Genomic DNA, 16686 nt, shown 5'->3' with positions numbered 1-16686 from the left:
CCTGCCCCAAAGCAGACGACCCCATGACAGGCATAGCAAGGTCAAAGCGAACAACCCTAATTCTAGGGAGGGGAGGACGGACAATCCAATGCAAGGGGCGAAAAGAGGAAGCCCTACCCTCGTGCAAGAAGTTTTAGCATTTCTGGCTGTCAATCAACAAATGGCAACATTAACTTCTTCCCAACGACAAGGGAAGCCCCAATCGCATCAATGGCCAACGGTCAATCAGCCCGCCCCACAACTTTGGAGTGTCCTGGTGGCCCCCACTGCAACACGTGCTCTCCACGAAGGAGAACACGCTTTGTCATGTTCTGATATTTTACAATGTTCTATTTGTTGTGTTTTAAGACATGTTATAAGCTGCTTACAGGGTACGCCCCCACAAAAAAGTGTAAAATGGAATAGAATTGAACTAAGCTAACTAAATAAAGATGAATGGATGATTAAAAGCATTTACAAACAGCTAATCCCCGCGGCGGGGTGCGCTCCCGCTGCTCGGTCCCAGCGCCTGCCAACCTAGCAGTTCGAAAGCACCCCCGGGTGCAAGTAGATAAATAGGGACCGCTTACTAGCGGGAAGGTAAACGGCATTTCCGTGTGCTGCGCTGGCTCGCCAGTTGCAGCTTGTCACGCTGGCCACGTGATCCGGAAGTGTCTTCGGACAGGGCTGGCCCCCGGCCTCTTAAGTGAGATGGGCGCACAACCCTAGAGTCTGGCAAGACTGGCCCGTACGGGCAGGGGTACCTTTACCTTTACTAAAAATCCCAAAGTGTTACACCGCTGTACAGTAAAAGGCATACACTGAAATAAAGCAACATAAAATACAAGTCATATGTCACACCACAGTGACATCCTGGTACAGGTACATTACCTAAATAGGGTTGCCAACTTCTGACGTGAAATGAGAATTCTTGCACCAGGGTGGAGCTCACAAAATGTTCTCTGCATGCCCTTACAAGTGTATGGTTCATTGCATGTTCTTCCCATCTTTGGGAACATTATTTTTTTTTAAAGAAGAAGAAGCAAACACACAAACCTACTTGCCTTGCATGAAGGCCCAGAAGACAGGATTCAACAAAGCTTTCCTATTTCCTTCCTGCCTGCAAGTGGAAAACTAGGAAGGTTCTCGGGTTCCTGGCAGTGTTTTGAGAACGGCAAAATAATCTGAACACCCTGGTGCGTAACGAAGAACAATTTGTTGTTACAAAGTGTCTGGAAAATCGACGGCAAAACTGAAGAGTGATACAATCAGCTAATTAAAGCACTTAACCACATTCCAACTTGTCTTTGGACAAATCTTACATGTCCCTGAGATGGCGAAGATACTGGCATTGACAACTGCCTGGTAGCAATATATATAAATCATAGTGCCGCAAAACTGCCTGAACCCGATACTGACGGCATCAACCATTATGCTATAATAACATACTACAGCTGCTGGGAAAAAATGCATTAAGACATGGTGCCTGGCAAACCACTGTATGTAAATTGTCACTCTGGAAGTTGAGCAGAGCTTTTATAATAGCTTGAATGGAGCCCCATGGTGATGAAACAAGCTTGAAATCTGCCATCCTCAAGGAGCTTACTCGCAGGGCTTACAGTGCTTGCGCATGCACACACACAGTTAAAGAAAAGCAGACTGACTTCAAAGAATGCACATGTATCTTTTCAGCTTCAGAAGAAGCAAGAATTGTCTCCTCGGGTGGTAAGGAAGCCTGCCCTATGTAGTCATAAATAAACTCCAGCCACACTCCATTATTGTGGAACATCATTCCCAGCGTTTTACATGTGAAATTGGAAAACAGTAATGAAACAGGTACTTTATTTATGTTATCTCCTTGCATTAGCACTTGCATTGCATTTATGTTATCTCCTTGCATTACATTAAGACTTGGCAGTAAAAATAAAAATAAAAAGATTTGCACAGAGATCAGTATATCTGAATGACACCCATGTTTTGAATGTTTATTTTGCAAGGGCTTTGCACCTTTCTCTCTGCTTAATTGCAGAAAGTGGAATTTGGTTAGATATTCGCTATTCAAACAGAGCTGGGCAGCAAGCCACCCCCAGAATCACTAAGACAAAACTAGATGGCCTTCTTAACAGTTAGCAACACCTGCATGGAAAGAAAATATGTGGACTAAAGCATCAATTTTGGTAGTGGCTCTGGGGCCTCTTGCCTTTGCTAACAACTTTAAAAAGGTAAACAGTAAAACAGTAAACAGTAAAAAGGTGACAGTTAAGTCCAGTCGCAAACAACTCGGGGGTTGCAACGCTCATCTTGCTTTAATGGCCGAGGGAGCCAACGTTTGTCCTCAGACAGTTTTTCCAGCTCATATGCCAGCATGACTAAGCCACTTCTGGTGAAACCAGAGCAGCGCACGGAAACACCGTTTACCTTTCTGCCAGAGCGGTACCTATTTATCTACTTGCACTTTGACATGCTTTCGAACTGCTGGGTTGGCAGGAGCTGGGGCCGAGCAACGGGAGCTCACCCCGTCACAGGGATTCGAACCTCTGACCTTCTGATCGGCAAGCCCTAGGCTCAGTGGTTTAGACCACAGCGCCACCCGCACCCCCTAACGACATTACATCTGGCAAAAGGCTGCTAAGCCACATAGCACAACAAGGATTTTGACAACTGGCCACTTTATGGAGGGGCTAACGGGTCGTTGGCCAAAGAATTCTTAACCACCACCTCCTCCTTCTCTGAGTTGTCACGGTTCAGACAAGGTGGCACCTTTGTTGTCTGTTGTTCCCCATTAAGTAAATATAATGGGTTTATTTAAAGGGTTATGCACAGTTCCCTGGCAGGTCTGAAGCAGGGTTTATTCGAATCAACAGAATGTAGCTCAGTGCTAGAGCACCTGCTTGGTGTTCAGAAAGACCCACATTCAATTCCTAGCATCTCCAGATAGGGCTGTCTGAAACCTAGGAGAGCTACTTTCAGGCACCATAGACCCATGGCTCTCAAAGGTTGTGGCATGCCACATTGGTTGGCAGGAGGCGACTGCAAGTGTGGCAGGAAGATTCAGGGACAAACAAAGAAACATTTCAGTGTAATATGGTATCGCATCAAAATGTTATTTTATTTGCATAATATGGATAGATACCTTTTCAAAATCAAGCACTGCTAGAAGTTGTTTCTTTTTTTGCTTTCCAATGTACTTCTTATCAATAAGAAATGCAGTGTGGCATGAGCAAATTTTTATTCTGAAAATGTTAGCCGGGGGGGGGGGGGGGAGTCTGAGAACCAATGCTGTAGGCAGTGCAGAGCTACAGTATTTGGACCATTTGTGTGACTTGTTGTAAGGCAGCTTTCTAAGGGAAGAAAAATAAGTGGGGAATAGGGGTTGCTTTTAAAGGGACATTGTACATACAAAAATAGAAAGCTATGTTATACAGTATCAGGTCACTGGTGTAGTACCACAAGTAAAATCTCCCCCAAATAAGATCTCTAGCAATTTTGCAGGTTTGTACAGGGGCAGCCGGTCCTTCAGGCAACATTATTGTTGTTCAGAGCTTTGTATGTTAATAACAAGATCTTGAGCATTGCTGGGTAGCTAATTGGCTGCCAACACAGTTCTCTTAGCACAGATGAAAAAGGTGGCACTCCAGGTTCACCACTGAATAACCTGGCTGAAGTATTCTGCACCAGCTTTCAAGGTGTAGGGAAGACCCACAGAGTGCTTTACTGCAGACTAATTGCAAGGTTACAAATGCATAAATCACAGTGGTCAAGCTATTCCTGTCCAGGAAGAAATCACAGTTGGTGCACCAACTTATATTGATAATTGGCATTCCTCACCATTGAGGTTAATGAGCATCCAGTGATGAAGGCAGATCTAGGACTACTCCCAAACTACCTATCTGTTCTTTCAGAGGGAGTGCTCCAGAACTGAAAAACTCCCCAACTTTTGGTCCTGAGAACTGCTCACACATGAAGTCTTACCAGGATTCAGTCTCAGTTTATTGGTTCTCATCCAGTCACCACTGCATCCAGGTACCAGCTCAGAAAAGTTGCAGCGTCTCCTGAATGAGATCTAACAGAGAAACAGAGTTGGGTGTCATCAGCATATTGATGACACCATGCCCCAAATCTCATAATGACCATTATCACCAGCTTTATATTGGGTACAAAATAATGCCCTGCTACATCCCACAGCACAACTGCCAGGGGGCAAACCAATAATCGCCCATCACTATTTTCTGAGTCAGCCCCTTAAGTAGAGGTGAAGCCACTGAAAACAGTGCCACCAACTCAAGAGAATACCATGGTCAACAGTACTGAAAGTCACTGAGATGTAAAGCAAGAGCAACAGGATTGCACTCCCCATCAGTGGCGTAGCGTGGGGGGTGCAGGGGGGGCCGGCCGCACCGGGCGCAACTTCTGGGGTTAGGGCAAATCCACGGGTTAGGGGGCGCAAATCCACGGGTTAGGGGGCGCAAATCACTTGCCTTGCCCCGGGTGCTGACAACCCACGCTACGCCACTGCTCCCCATGTCCCTCTCCTGAAGAGTCATCTATCGTGGGGACCAAGGACAATTCAGTCTAAAAACTGGTCCTGAAGCATTGCGCTCACTCACTTCTTGCCTCTGGCTAAACCTCTGCCCACCACTGGCATGCAGCCTCCAAAAGGTTGAAGTTGTCCATAGAAGAATGCAGCTCTCAGATTGACAGGGGTTCCCTGCTCTTGCCTTAAGGAATTGGACACATGGTAAAAATACAAACAAAACAAAACAGATGGGGGAACCTGGCAAGAACACAGAGAAAGAGCTGGGAAGGAGATAAATGCAAACACAAGGTGTAGTCAGGTAACCAAAGAAGAAAGTACGGTATATCTGCCCTCCATAGGTGTGCTATTTTGTCTGCTAAGTGATGGCACCAACTTGAGCTCTACTGAGAATTCTAGAAGATGCACTAAATATTTTTCACCCAACTAGCTAAAGAACCACCTTCACTCATATGATCCTGTTTATTAATTGCAATCAACTACATTCCTGAAGTACTGTACAAAGTTAAGTTGGCAAGCTTATACCACAGGCTTGAATTCAAAGATTCCCGTTGCATATATATTTGCCTATCCCATAGCATAAATCCCTTGGGCAGTTCACAAAGCAAAATCAAATCAATGTCAAGACACACACACATCAGAAAAATATAATATAAGCAAATAAGAACTATAACAGATTAATTAAAAAATAAAGCACAATTTAAAATTCAATTTAAATTTCATAGAATCATAGATGTGTAGAGTTGGAAGGGACGCTAAGGGTCATCTAGTCCAACCCTCTGTCTTGCACAATTTCAACCACTTGGTTTTCCAAATTTCAGCAGCACCCTGTGCAAGGCCAAAATTTGGCGCTCCCCATCCCGCCTCTTGCCTTCTGTTCTGCATTTACCACTACATCATAGTTGCAAAGCCCTGCAGCACCCCCCTCGGTGAGGTAACCCACTGTGGGGGAACCAGTCCTGTTGCCTCTGATAATGCGGTTGAGGATGGGCTGGTTGAATTTGTGCAAGTCATATGCTAAGCAAGGCAGAGAGCGTAAAGGCTATTTTCATGGGGTCCACTTGGGTTACCCAGCACAAATGCAAGGCCCCCCTCAGTGTACTGGCTCTGGGATGCTCTCATGAGATTTTGCAGGGCAATCCAGGTGAGACCTCTCATGAGCATCCCTAGCCTTCCAAGAGCTAGCATGCTGTGCGGACGAGGCAAAGAGTTTAAAAGCTCTTTTTGCACTGGGTAACACCAAGCGGGAACTTTTAAGCTCTCCACCTTGCTTGCTGGCCAAGGCTGGCTCAGCACACTGGCTGGGGAGTGTTAAAGATGTTCTGTTTCTTCCCCTCAACAGCTAGCCATGGGGCAGCTCCAAAAGTTTCAGTATGCTATACATGATTTTTGTGTATACTGTATGTGGAACTCTTGGAACAAAACCCCTGCCGAAGAAGAGAGATTACTGTATCAAAACAATCACCTGTAATAATAATAGCCTTGTGGTTTTTGCAAAATTAAGTGCCTCATTATTCAGTTAGTAGAGAACTCCTAAATTAAGATGTCCGGCAATCTTCCAGTATTAACAAATGTGACTTGTTCAATACAAACATCAATCAGCAGACAGCAGCCATAAATTACTATTTTTGGCAACTCTCTTTGCCCATTGACTCCCTGTCATTAAATCAATATAGAAAACAGGAAATATCAACCACAGTCTCAAAACTGCTGTCCGCTGCAAAAGAGAAGATCAGATTCACTGTTTTTTAAAAAAATGCTGACTCATGCAAGTCGTCATGGTGGTAACTGAAGAGTTAATATAACACGTGTTGCATCTGCTGAGAGAGGCACATAGTAAAAATGTAAACTTGGAAGCCTTGCCCCTGACTTCAAGAGTAAGAGAAGCAAAATAAGATCAGATAACTTACCAGAGGGAGGTAAATCAGACTTCCTCTTTTATTACTTTCTGAGAGTGCACTGCTATTTCAAATTCTAGGAAGAGGACAGCTTATCAGCTGTCAAATCTATGCTCCAGGCTAAGAATCTTAAATTGTTTTCAGTTCCTAGCAGAAAGAGGAGGCGGTGTATATTTTACATCCACAATTCCTTTGAAAAAATAGTTGTTCCTCTGCAGGGAGAACATCCAAGACTTCACACCCTAGTGCAGTTTTATGTGCTGTGTGCTTCCCTTTGCCCATTTTTTAAAGGACCTGATGTGCACTTAGAAGAGGAGTAACACATTCACCTCTGTCAAAACAAAATAAAAAAATTCCTTCCAGTAGCACCTTAAAGACCAACTAAGTTAGTTCTTGGTATGAGCTTTCGTGTGCATGCACACTTCTTCAGATACACTGAAACAGAAGTCACCAGACCCTTCTACATAGTGAGAAGGTAGGGAGGGGTATTACTCAGAAGGGTGGTGGGATTGGGTGATTGGTCTGACAGAAGCATCTCACACACAGGCAAAACAAGCCCAAACAATTAACATGCACCCCAACCTTTACTTTCTGCAGATATTTACAGCCTTGTTATGGGGGTCAGAAGAATGCATCAGTACATGGTGGACTACGATGGAGGGGGTGAGGGGGTGTATTAAACACCTCCCTTATGCAAATGGAAATAACAAGTCTGTGCAGCTGGTTCATGATCAGAAATATGTGGACGAGAGCCATCTCTGGGCAAACTGCACACGAGTTGCAGAGGGCAGGAAGAACCAGCCATTAAATGAGTAACATGCAGGGTTTTCTTTAAAACAAAAAAGAACAAACTGCATCAGCTGTGTATGTGTGTGATTTATGGTTGAGGTCCTGTAGAAACCCCTTTCTTGAAGATGGAATTTGCTTTAAGGGAAGGGGGGGTGCTGATGGGACTACAAAAACTGGGGTGGCAACTGCAAATTACATTTTTTTATTTACTCCCACCCAGTCTACAGAACTGGCTTCCAGGATATGCATGCCTGGTTCCAGATCCTTTGGGTTTTAGACACCAATGCAAAACAATTTCATTTGCCTTTAATGAACAGTGATTTCTGCATTTTTTTATTACCACCAATGCTATTCAGATCCTTAAGACACACATGCATATATATACACATGCACACACAATGATTGGCCACAGCACTAAATTAAAAAAGAATAGTAGAGCCACCTGAATCCAAGTCCAGTCCCATACGGAACTGGAAATGAGTGGCAAAGGTGGTGGTGAGCAGGGGGGCAGCCAACCAATAAGACAGAGTAGTAGATCAGTGGAAAAGGTTTGCTTGCATGCAGAAAGTTCTATATTTAACCCCAGGCATCTCGGAGATTGTCAACCTTTTTGAGTCCATGGCCCCCTTGACCAACTGCATTCTTTCTATGGCACCCCTTTGGGGTTCAGGAGCCCAGCTAAGTCACCCCTTGCCTGCAGAGCTGGCAAGCCCTTACCCCTTTTTGAGCACCCTCCCTTGTGGAGTGTTCCCTCAGCCTTCTCTCCTCTCTCCTCTCCTTGGGAGTCCTCTGGGCAGTCGCTGCTGCCGCCCCTGGTCTCTAAGCTGGCCCCAGCCCAGCCCCAAAGAGAGGTGTCTCCTCACACTGCCCCACAGGGGCTTGGGAAGCACCCCCTGGTCATCCCCAGAGGCACCATTCACTTGTAGCGAGGGCTGCTGCAACAAACAACTGTGCAAGTCTTTGGGAGGCAGAGATGCAAGAGGGCATCAGAGGAGAGAGGGATGGAAAGAGGGACAGAGGCCAGTGTTTCCCGTGGCACCCCTGACCATAATTCAAGGCATCCACTGGGTTAGCACATGATGGGGAAGATCTCTTTCTGAAACCCAGCAGAGCAGACACAGTCTGATCAGATAAAAGGTCACTCTCCATGTTCTTAAAAGTACAAAATTATGCACATCTAAGAAGAAGTAAGTCCCAATGATTCAGATTGTAATCTTGGCTGCAGACGCTTCCTTAAACATGATCAGAATTCATTTGGCATTAGATTTGGGGTTGTGCTTAACTAAATTAGAGTAGACTCCTTGAAACTGATATGCCCATGTAATTATGTTCATTAGTTTTAGTGGGTTTTACTCTTGACTAGACTACAACCCACTGAGTGTAAAAAACATAGGGGAGGAAACACAGCTACAGCAACAGAACAGAGGTAAATGTTCTCTAGTTCCATGTCCCTAACAGCATCCTGAACATATCAACCGTTGTAAGAGAGCTGATGGGTTTAGGATACGGTTCAGGACATTATTAGTCACTGAAGTAAACAAGAAAACTTTGTTAAATTCAATGAACGTTCATTTCCTCCTTAAAGTGCTTTTGCAAAGAGCAATACTTGTAACAGCATGCTTCTGTCTCAGAGGCTGGCAGTACAGCTGTGATACAGAATGGTGAGTCTTCTCCAGCATCGATGGTACAAGCCTGGATGTTACTGGCAAACTGAAATCCATTGGGGCAGATCCTGCTGGCGTTTACACCACCATAAATACATACGAAGGGCAGTAAATTAAGAGCAATGCATATGGGGAGAAGATATTTGGTTCAATAACACTTCAATATTTGCCGGCTGAAAACCGTAGATTGTTATTACTACGCAGTAGGGGAAGGAAAAAAAATCACTGTGCAACTTCCGACTGCAACTAGAACCAAGATGCCCAAATGCTCCTGCATGGAAGGATGGAAAGGCCTCCAAGGCAGAAAACTGGCTAGTTAAAGAGAAAGCTAAAATAGTGTTGCATACCACCGCAATCTCCAAGTGGTGCAATATTCCAGGTTTAAAAGGTAAAGGGACCCCTGACCCTTAGGTCCAGTTGTGACTGACTCTGGGGCTGCGGCGCTCATCTCGTTTTATTGGCCAAGAGAGCCGGTGTACAGCTTCTGGGTCATGTGGCCAGCATGACTAAGCTGCTTCTGGCGAACCAGAACAGCGCACGGAAAAGCCGTTTACCTTCCCGCCGGAGCGGTACCTATTTATCTACTTGCACTTTGACGTGCTTTCGAACTGCTAGGTGGGCAGGAGCAGGGACTGAGCAATGGGAGCTCACCCCATCGTGGGGATTTGAACCGCTGTCCTTCTGATTGGCAAATCCTAGGCTATGTGGTTTAACCCACAGCACCACCCGCATCCCCTATTCCAGGTTTAGGATGAGTATAATAACAATTTTGTAAGTTTATAAGTTTTCCCTCTCCCTTTTCTTCTTCTTTCGCCTTATAATTCTTTTTTATTTTTAATAAAGAATATAAATAAAGAATATAAAAGACCCCAGAGTGGTTATCAGGCCTACTTGCTATGACAACTCCTAGAGGCCGAGGTCCTTTCATCCTACCCCGCTCCCCAAAATAAAACCCCGATAGGCATGGCTATTCAAATGGTGTGAATGCCACATTTTGTGATCAATTACGTGGGGTGGGGCTTATCTGCCCCCCTCCAGTATTTTATTTGTGTTGACATCCCTGCCTCCAACTCCACCCAAAAGGCTTTCTGATTCAAGCTGTCTTCACCAAAATAAAAATAAAAAATGGCTGCCATCTTAGTCCCACTTATCTGGGAAAAAGACCCATTGAATTCAATAGGTTTCACATCTGAGTAGATATGGTTAGGATTGCACACAAAACTGCCATAATGTACTTTAAATGGAGTGGTCTGGATCAGGAAGGGTAACATATTTTATTTTATTTTATTCTATTTTATTATTCATTCATTCCTCTAGGAACCCATTGCATAGTGGGCAGAGTCAGAGCTAATGATGGATGGAGCGAGACGCAACCCTGCTTTAGTTTTCTCTATGACTAACTGAGAATCTCAATCCTACGAAGTTCTACTCAGAGGTAAGCCCCACTGGGGTTGAAGCAGTTACTCTCAAATATGTATATTGCTTTTCAAGTGAAAGTAGTATCTCACAGATGTATGGTAGAAGCCTATGCACTTTTTTTCTCAGACAGCTGGTGAATAAAACATATACAAGCCACACAAGCAATAATTTAATCAAAAACCGTCTATTTCCATGATGTGAAAAACTGCCCCTTCCAACTGATCTAAAACTGCACAGAAAGAGTGAGGGAAAGCTTTTAAAAGTCCAGGAAAATAAAGATGCAAACGGGAAGGAAGCTGCCCTGATGGGATGTAGGAATACGAAAAGATCACGGCTAAGTAGCAGAACATCTACTATTCCTGCAAAAGGTACAAAGTTCAGTCCCTGGCATCTTCAGGTATAGCTGGGAATGCCTCCTGCCTAAAACCCTGGAGAGCCAGTCAGTTTACAGTGCATAAAGACGAATGTTCTTTTTTCCATTTTTTTTATTTGCATTTTCCAAAACAGGAACAAATAGCATCTTTAAGCCCCCTCCTCTCCCCCTGTCCCACTTACATCTTCGTACCAAATACAGTATGTATACATATACCGTATGACTTCCCTTCCACACTTTTCCTGGTTCCTTTGCTTTTCTGCTACTCCGTGTAATCCACACCTTTTTAATCATCCAATTTATTAAAAATATATATTTCAACTCTGCTGGATTTACTCGAGACCTGCTAAGCTGTGTATTTGTACTGGTTCTTGAAATAGTCAATAAACATTATCTATTCCTCCTTGTATTCACTATCTTCATTTTCTCTTATCCTGTTCATCAGACCAGACAGTTCAGCATACTAGAGCATTTTACACTGCCATTCTTCCTTATATAATAATAATAATAATAATAATAATAATAATAATAATAATTTATTATTTATTATTTATACCCCGCCCATCTGGCTGGGCTTCCCCAGCCACTCTGGGCGGCTTCCAAAAGAATATTAAAATACTGTGATACATCAAACATTAAAAGCTTCCCTAGTGGGTACTAGACTTGTTCTCCACCTTTGTGCCAATAAGGTTCTATCTGTGGCAATGGCGTATAGTAATAGACTCTTTCGTTTTTTTGTGTGGAGGGGAGACATCTGTTGTTACCACCCCCAAGAGGAAAATCTCGGGTGTCTTTGGGGAAAGTTTTTTTTAAAAAATATATTTTTAAATTCATTATATATAGTTTTCCAATATTCCTTAATTACTTTACAGGACCACCAAATGTGGCAAAAGGATCCCTCATTTTCTTCACACTTCCAACATAATACCTTTTTTTTTACTTTTTAAAGACATTTTCGCCAATCTGGTGGATGTTAAATACCATCTGTGGACGAATGTTCTAACTTGGTATATGACAAGCCTTCTATGATCCTAAGAAGACCACATAAAATGACATCAGGGATGCATGCAGCCTTTGGGTAACAAAGTTGCCCACCTGTGCTTTTTTATATTTATTTTTTATACAGTGGGACCTCAGGTTACGTACTTAATTTGTTCCGCAGGTCCGTTCTTAACCGGAAACTGTTCTTAACCTGAAGCACCACTTTAGCTAATGGGGCCTCCCGCTGCCGTCCGCCGCCGGAGCACGATTTCTGTTCTCATCCTGAAGCAAAGTTCTTAACGCAAGGTACTATTTCTGGGTTAGCGGAGTCTGTAACCTGAAGTGTATGTAACCTGAAGCATATGTAACCCGAGGTACCACTGTATCCCACTTTTTTCTCTCCAAGGAGCCCAATGTGATGGACATGATTCACCTCCTCATTTGATTCCCACAACAACCCTGGGAGGTAAGTTAGGCTGGGAGGTATTGACTACAGTGGTGCCTCGCAAGACAAAATTAATTCGTTCCGCGAGTTGCTTCGTCTTGCGATTTTTTCGTCTTGTGGAGCGCGGATTCCCCGGGTATTAACGGCTTTAAGAAAAAGGAAGCAAACCCGCAAGACGTTTTCGTCTTGCGAAGCAAGCCCATAGGGAAATTTGTCTTGCGAAGCAACTCAAGAAACGAAAAACCCTTTCGTCTTGCGCGTTTTTCGTCTAGCGAGGCATTCGTCTTGCGGGGCACCACTGTAGTCCAAAGTCCCCTTCTGAACATGAAGCACTAATCCAACACTCTAACCACTACCCCACACAGGCCACAGCCTCTGATGAACATAATAGATCAAATCCTGATAGCTATGGGTCTCTGGGACCATCCTGCACCAGTGTCCAAGCATCTGAACATGCCAACTTCTTCATTTTCTATCTATAAATCACTTATGTGCCTTTTAAATGCACAGGAAGGGGCGGAGGAAGGGGTGTGTGGTGGGTGCGGGTCACCCCAGGTGGGGTGACAAAATGCCGGGTGGCACTAGCGGGACCTGCAGTGTGCCTGAGCCATGCGTCTCTCCTGCCCAAACTGTCCACCTGCTGCCGCCTTCCCAGCTGTAGGACGGCTGAGTGGGAGGAGGCAGGCAGACTCCAGAGGCCCCGTGGGGTGTCCTGCCCTCACCCCACCCCTATGGGCAACTCGTCCTGCCCCTATGGATCACTCACCCTACCCCTATGGGCAGCTCACCCCAGGCGCCTGAGCAACTTCCTCCGCTGCTGTGCACAGGTTGAGAATCTAAGGAAACAAGGATGTTCATAGCTCATGGGCTGTATAGTCAGAGGGGTTTTTTTTTACACCACACACATCTTTTCATGTTCTCCCTTAGAGTCACACTGCTTTTCTATCTAGGCAAGCAAGAGGCATTATTACATTTCACTGATACACTCCAGCAGGACCAGTGGTCAGGGGTGATGGGAATTGTAGTCTCAAAACATCTGGAGGGCCGAGGTTGAGGAAGCCTGCTCCAGTCAGTCAAAATGACTTGAGAGTGCAGGGCGGGGCTGGTTGAGAGAGGGATGTGGCCTGACATGACAAGGGCATGACCTTGTAAAAGGGTGTGGCCTGGAGCAAATCTCAAGGGCCAAATAGAGTGACTTTGGGGGGCTGCATTTGGCGCCTCAGATTTCCCCATACCTATTATACTGTACAAGTGCTTTTCCTCCCCCCCCCCAATAAGATGGTACACTGTTTGCATCAAACTTGTCCGTACCAATTTTGATATTGGATCTTAAAAGCTGCTTACTAGTCCAAAACTAGAGCTGTAACATTTGTAAGTAAATTACACTGAGTTCAATGGGCTTTACTTTCAAGGAACACAGCATGCCTTTATTTTGAGCATAGATGTGCACTATTAGGCCATTAAATGGTTTAACATTAATCAGTGTGTTTTTTCTTTTTTCTTGAAAAAAACTTGATTTACTAAAAATATGTTAATGCTGATTAACTAACAGCAGACTTTTTTTGAAAAAAAGTGTTACAAGGGCTTACAAAAACTATGTATTGCAAAACACTCTATGCACAGTTTTTGTATTAAAATATCTATTTTTTAAAAAATCTGCTATTAGATACCACATTATTCTACCTCACACAGGAGCTAATCCCTCTTTTTAAGTAACTCGTTTTACTTACTTTCTTTGCAGCGGTATTGATTTCCTTGCATGTGCATTTTTGTAGATTCGTCTGCCTTTAATTAATTGGTGAATCAATTAAAATTCATACAACCAATCAGCTAAGATATATTTCATCAGGTGATGGACCTATCCAAAGCCCCAGGTATTAGCAGAAAAGAATCCCATAAATTAGGGTAGGCAACTACAGGTGAATTAGCAGTATGGGTTTTTGTTGTTATTAAGAAACAGAATGACTCCTGACATTTCAGAGTCTGAACAAATGGAACATTTTGTCTCACTAATTAGATCAACACTGCTTTTACTGGGCAAGGTAAATAATCTCCCTGTAATAAATCTCTTCCCTCTTAGCATATTCCTACTGCACCCTTTTTAAGGATGTCTGAGGATAATGATGTCTGTTTTCAAGTGCACCTTGCTAAAAAGGTTTGCTAATACCAACCCCATCCCCCTAAAATCTCTCCTGAAACAGGAGGATGTTTGTTCAATTGTTTAAAGTTGTAGTTTTCAGTCCACTTGTTCTTTACTATTCCCACTAAAGCTCATGGCACTATTCCCAAGTATGTTTTGAAGATCACAGCCCAACTAATTATCATGTCATCTCAACTGCCCCTCTTCTCCTCCTTCTCCTCCTCCTCCTCCTCCTCCAATTCATTGCAGGGCTGCTTCTCTAAATCTACTTACGGTGGATCTAAGGTAGACTGGTAAAACGGGATATCTGGTGGCTCAGATCTGACATTTGGGATTGTGTAATTTTACAAAGGCCAGGCATTCTGTAAGATGGTTATGACACTGCCTGAGTCACCTGGGCATGGCTTAGCTGTACATTTCTAATACAAACCACTCACAAGAGCAATCAATTTACAGTTTTTGTCGGCTGATAAGCATTTTTCCACAATTCCCTGTTTATAAGCAGTCTGCAAAGTCAGACAGAGAGTAACTTTTTGACCTCGCATCAAACATCTATATATCAGAATATGACTTAGCTTCCCCCCTTTGCTGTTGGACCATTCTAATAGACTTCTGCAATGAAAGACTGAGAAAGCTGGCAACATCCATCACAACCACATTCATCTGTACCTAAGATAAATCACTCTCTTTTACAGCAAACTGGGCACACTATGGAACAGCCTTCTTCCTTATATGATACCTTTGAAACTCAAACTATGCATAGTATTTTGAATTAATTATGCTATTTGTTCACCAAAATCTACTCAGACACAGGTAAGCCTTGATGACTTTAAATTAAAGATGCTTCTCCATTTGTTTCCATGGTTCTGATTTGATTCAAAGTTATAATATACACCTAGCAAGACCATTTCAATCTGCCCTGGTCTAGCTAAAGATTCCCTGGATGTCAAAACCTGTCACATTCCACTGGTTTGTGAAAGAAAGAAAGAAAGAAAGAAAGAAAGAAAGAAAGAAAGAAAGAAAGAAAATTACTTTTCAGGCTGAAATACATTGCTGCGAGTTTTAAAAAGGTCCTACCAACAGGACTTTAGCGCGATTTGGGAGATCAGGAAACGAGGACGGACCGGGAATCTTCCAACACATCCATTTCCTTCACCTTGCAGGCATCTTCATTAAAGGGAAAGGCAGTTGCAAAACAAAACAATTGCCTTGCAACCAAGGGGAGCAAATAAACCCCGACAACCCCCAGAACGCAAAACTTTTATGCCGCACAGAGTAAGTTACCACCCACATCGGGCACCTAGACTGCCTGCACATGCCAGGCAAATATGCAAAACAAACATACCGCGCTGTGGTGGGGGGTGGGTGGGGGAGAACCCCGGTTTGAAAGAAAGTCGAACTGCCCCCAGTGCAAGAACTTACCCAGCTTCTCTTCTAAGAAGATGCCCGACCAACAGCAGCGAGGGTCCTCAGTTCTGGTGCCAGCCTCCAGGAGAAGGAACCACATATCATCTTTTCGATTCTCGCCTTCCCAAGCAGAATAACAACAACAGTCGTAATAAAACCGAAAACTGTTTAAGGAAGGGCGGAGGGAAACGTCTCCAGAAAGTGGTAACAATGAGGGCACTTGAAGGGGCGCCCCAAAAAATTAAAAATTAAAAATAAGAAGACGGGGTTGGTCCAAGTAAGAGGTGGAGAAAGATAGACGGGAGCTTTGGCTTACTTGGGGAAAACTCACATTTGCAGCACGCAATCTGCCCTGACTGGTTGTGTAACTCCCCAACACACACACACACACACACACACACACACACACACATACATGCACGGCTTGCTGGGGTTAGCCCGTCCTCCCTTGGCATCATCGCCCGGGCTGCGGGCGCGCTCCCGCCGCTCCTCCTGGGTCAGTAGGACCCGGGAGCGCGTGCGCGCGCCTCTAGCTCGCGGAGAAGTCCAGTCAGTTTAGTCAGCCAGCCACATCTTTTGAAGGGAGGGCCGAGGCGGAGGACGGGACTGGAGGAAAGGAAGGAAGAGACACACACAGAGAGAGCGCGCTTTGCCAAGAGCTGTGTCAAAAGCGAGAAGCGCTGAGTAGGGCGGCGGCGGCGGCGGCGCGCTTCGGGGAAGCGAACCTCTGCTGTGCTGTGGGACACGCATAACGAAGAGCTCCCTTACTTTAGAGGAGGGGAGATTTAGGTAGATAAGCTGAGAGACCTACTCGTGCACGTGAAGGAGAGGAGGAGCGCATCCTCAGGCACCGGCAGAAGGAACTCGCTGGGCATGAGGGGGAAATGTTCCCACGGAGCGCGCCTTAATGGGAATCTCTGACAGAAGAGAGCCGGTCCAGATATTGGATAGTAATGGAAGCCGGGTTGCTATGTGGGGGGGGGGTGGAGGCGGGGAAGGGTTCAGCTGAACCCATCCCAATCATGCCCAGCCAAGCGGAGGTGGCTAGAGAGTGCCA

The 16686-nt window shown here is 44.6% G+C and overlaps 1 protein-coding gene across 11 annotated transcripts in view; it reads right to left on the bottom strand.

The window, feature by feature from the left end:
* The window catches only part of PASD1 (PAS domain containing repressor 1), a 94726-nt gene extending 78595 nt beyond the window's left edge, over positions 1-16131 (bottom strand). For 7 of the 11 annotated variants that reach the window (XM_081847968.1, XM_081847962.1, XM_081847963.1 and 4 more), the window contains exon 1: positions 15645-16130. The gene's annotated coding sequence lies outside the window, so the exon portion shown is untranslated. Of the gene's footprint in view, positions 1-15299; positions 15471-15644 lie in introns of those variants that run through there. The other 4 variants (XM_081847965.1, XM_081847966.1, XM_081847961.1 and 1 more) reach the window with 2 other exon arrangements.
* Between the last annotated feature and the right edge of the window lie 555 nt (positions 16132-16686).

This window comes from Podarcis erhardii (assembly GCF_964252035.2).
Source record: "Podarcis erhardii genome assembly, chromosome: Z".
NCBI classification, from domain to species: domain Eukaryota; kingdom Metazoa; phylum Chordata; class Lepidosauria; order Squamata; family Lacertidae; genus Podarcis; species Podarcis erhardii.
This window is presented reverse-complemented; position numbering and strand designations above follow the sequence as displayed.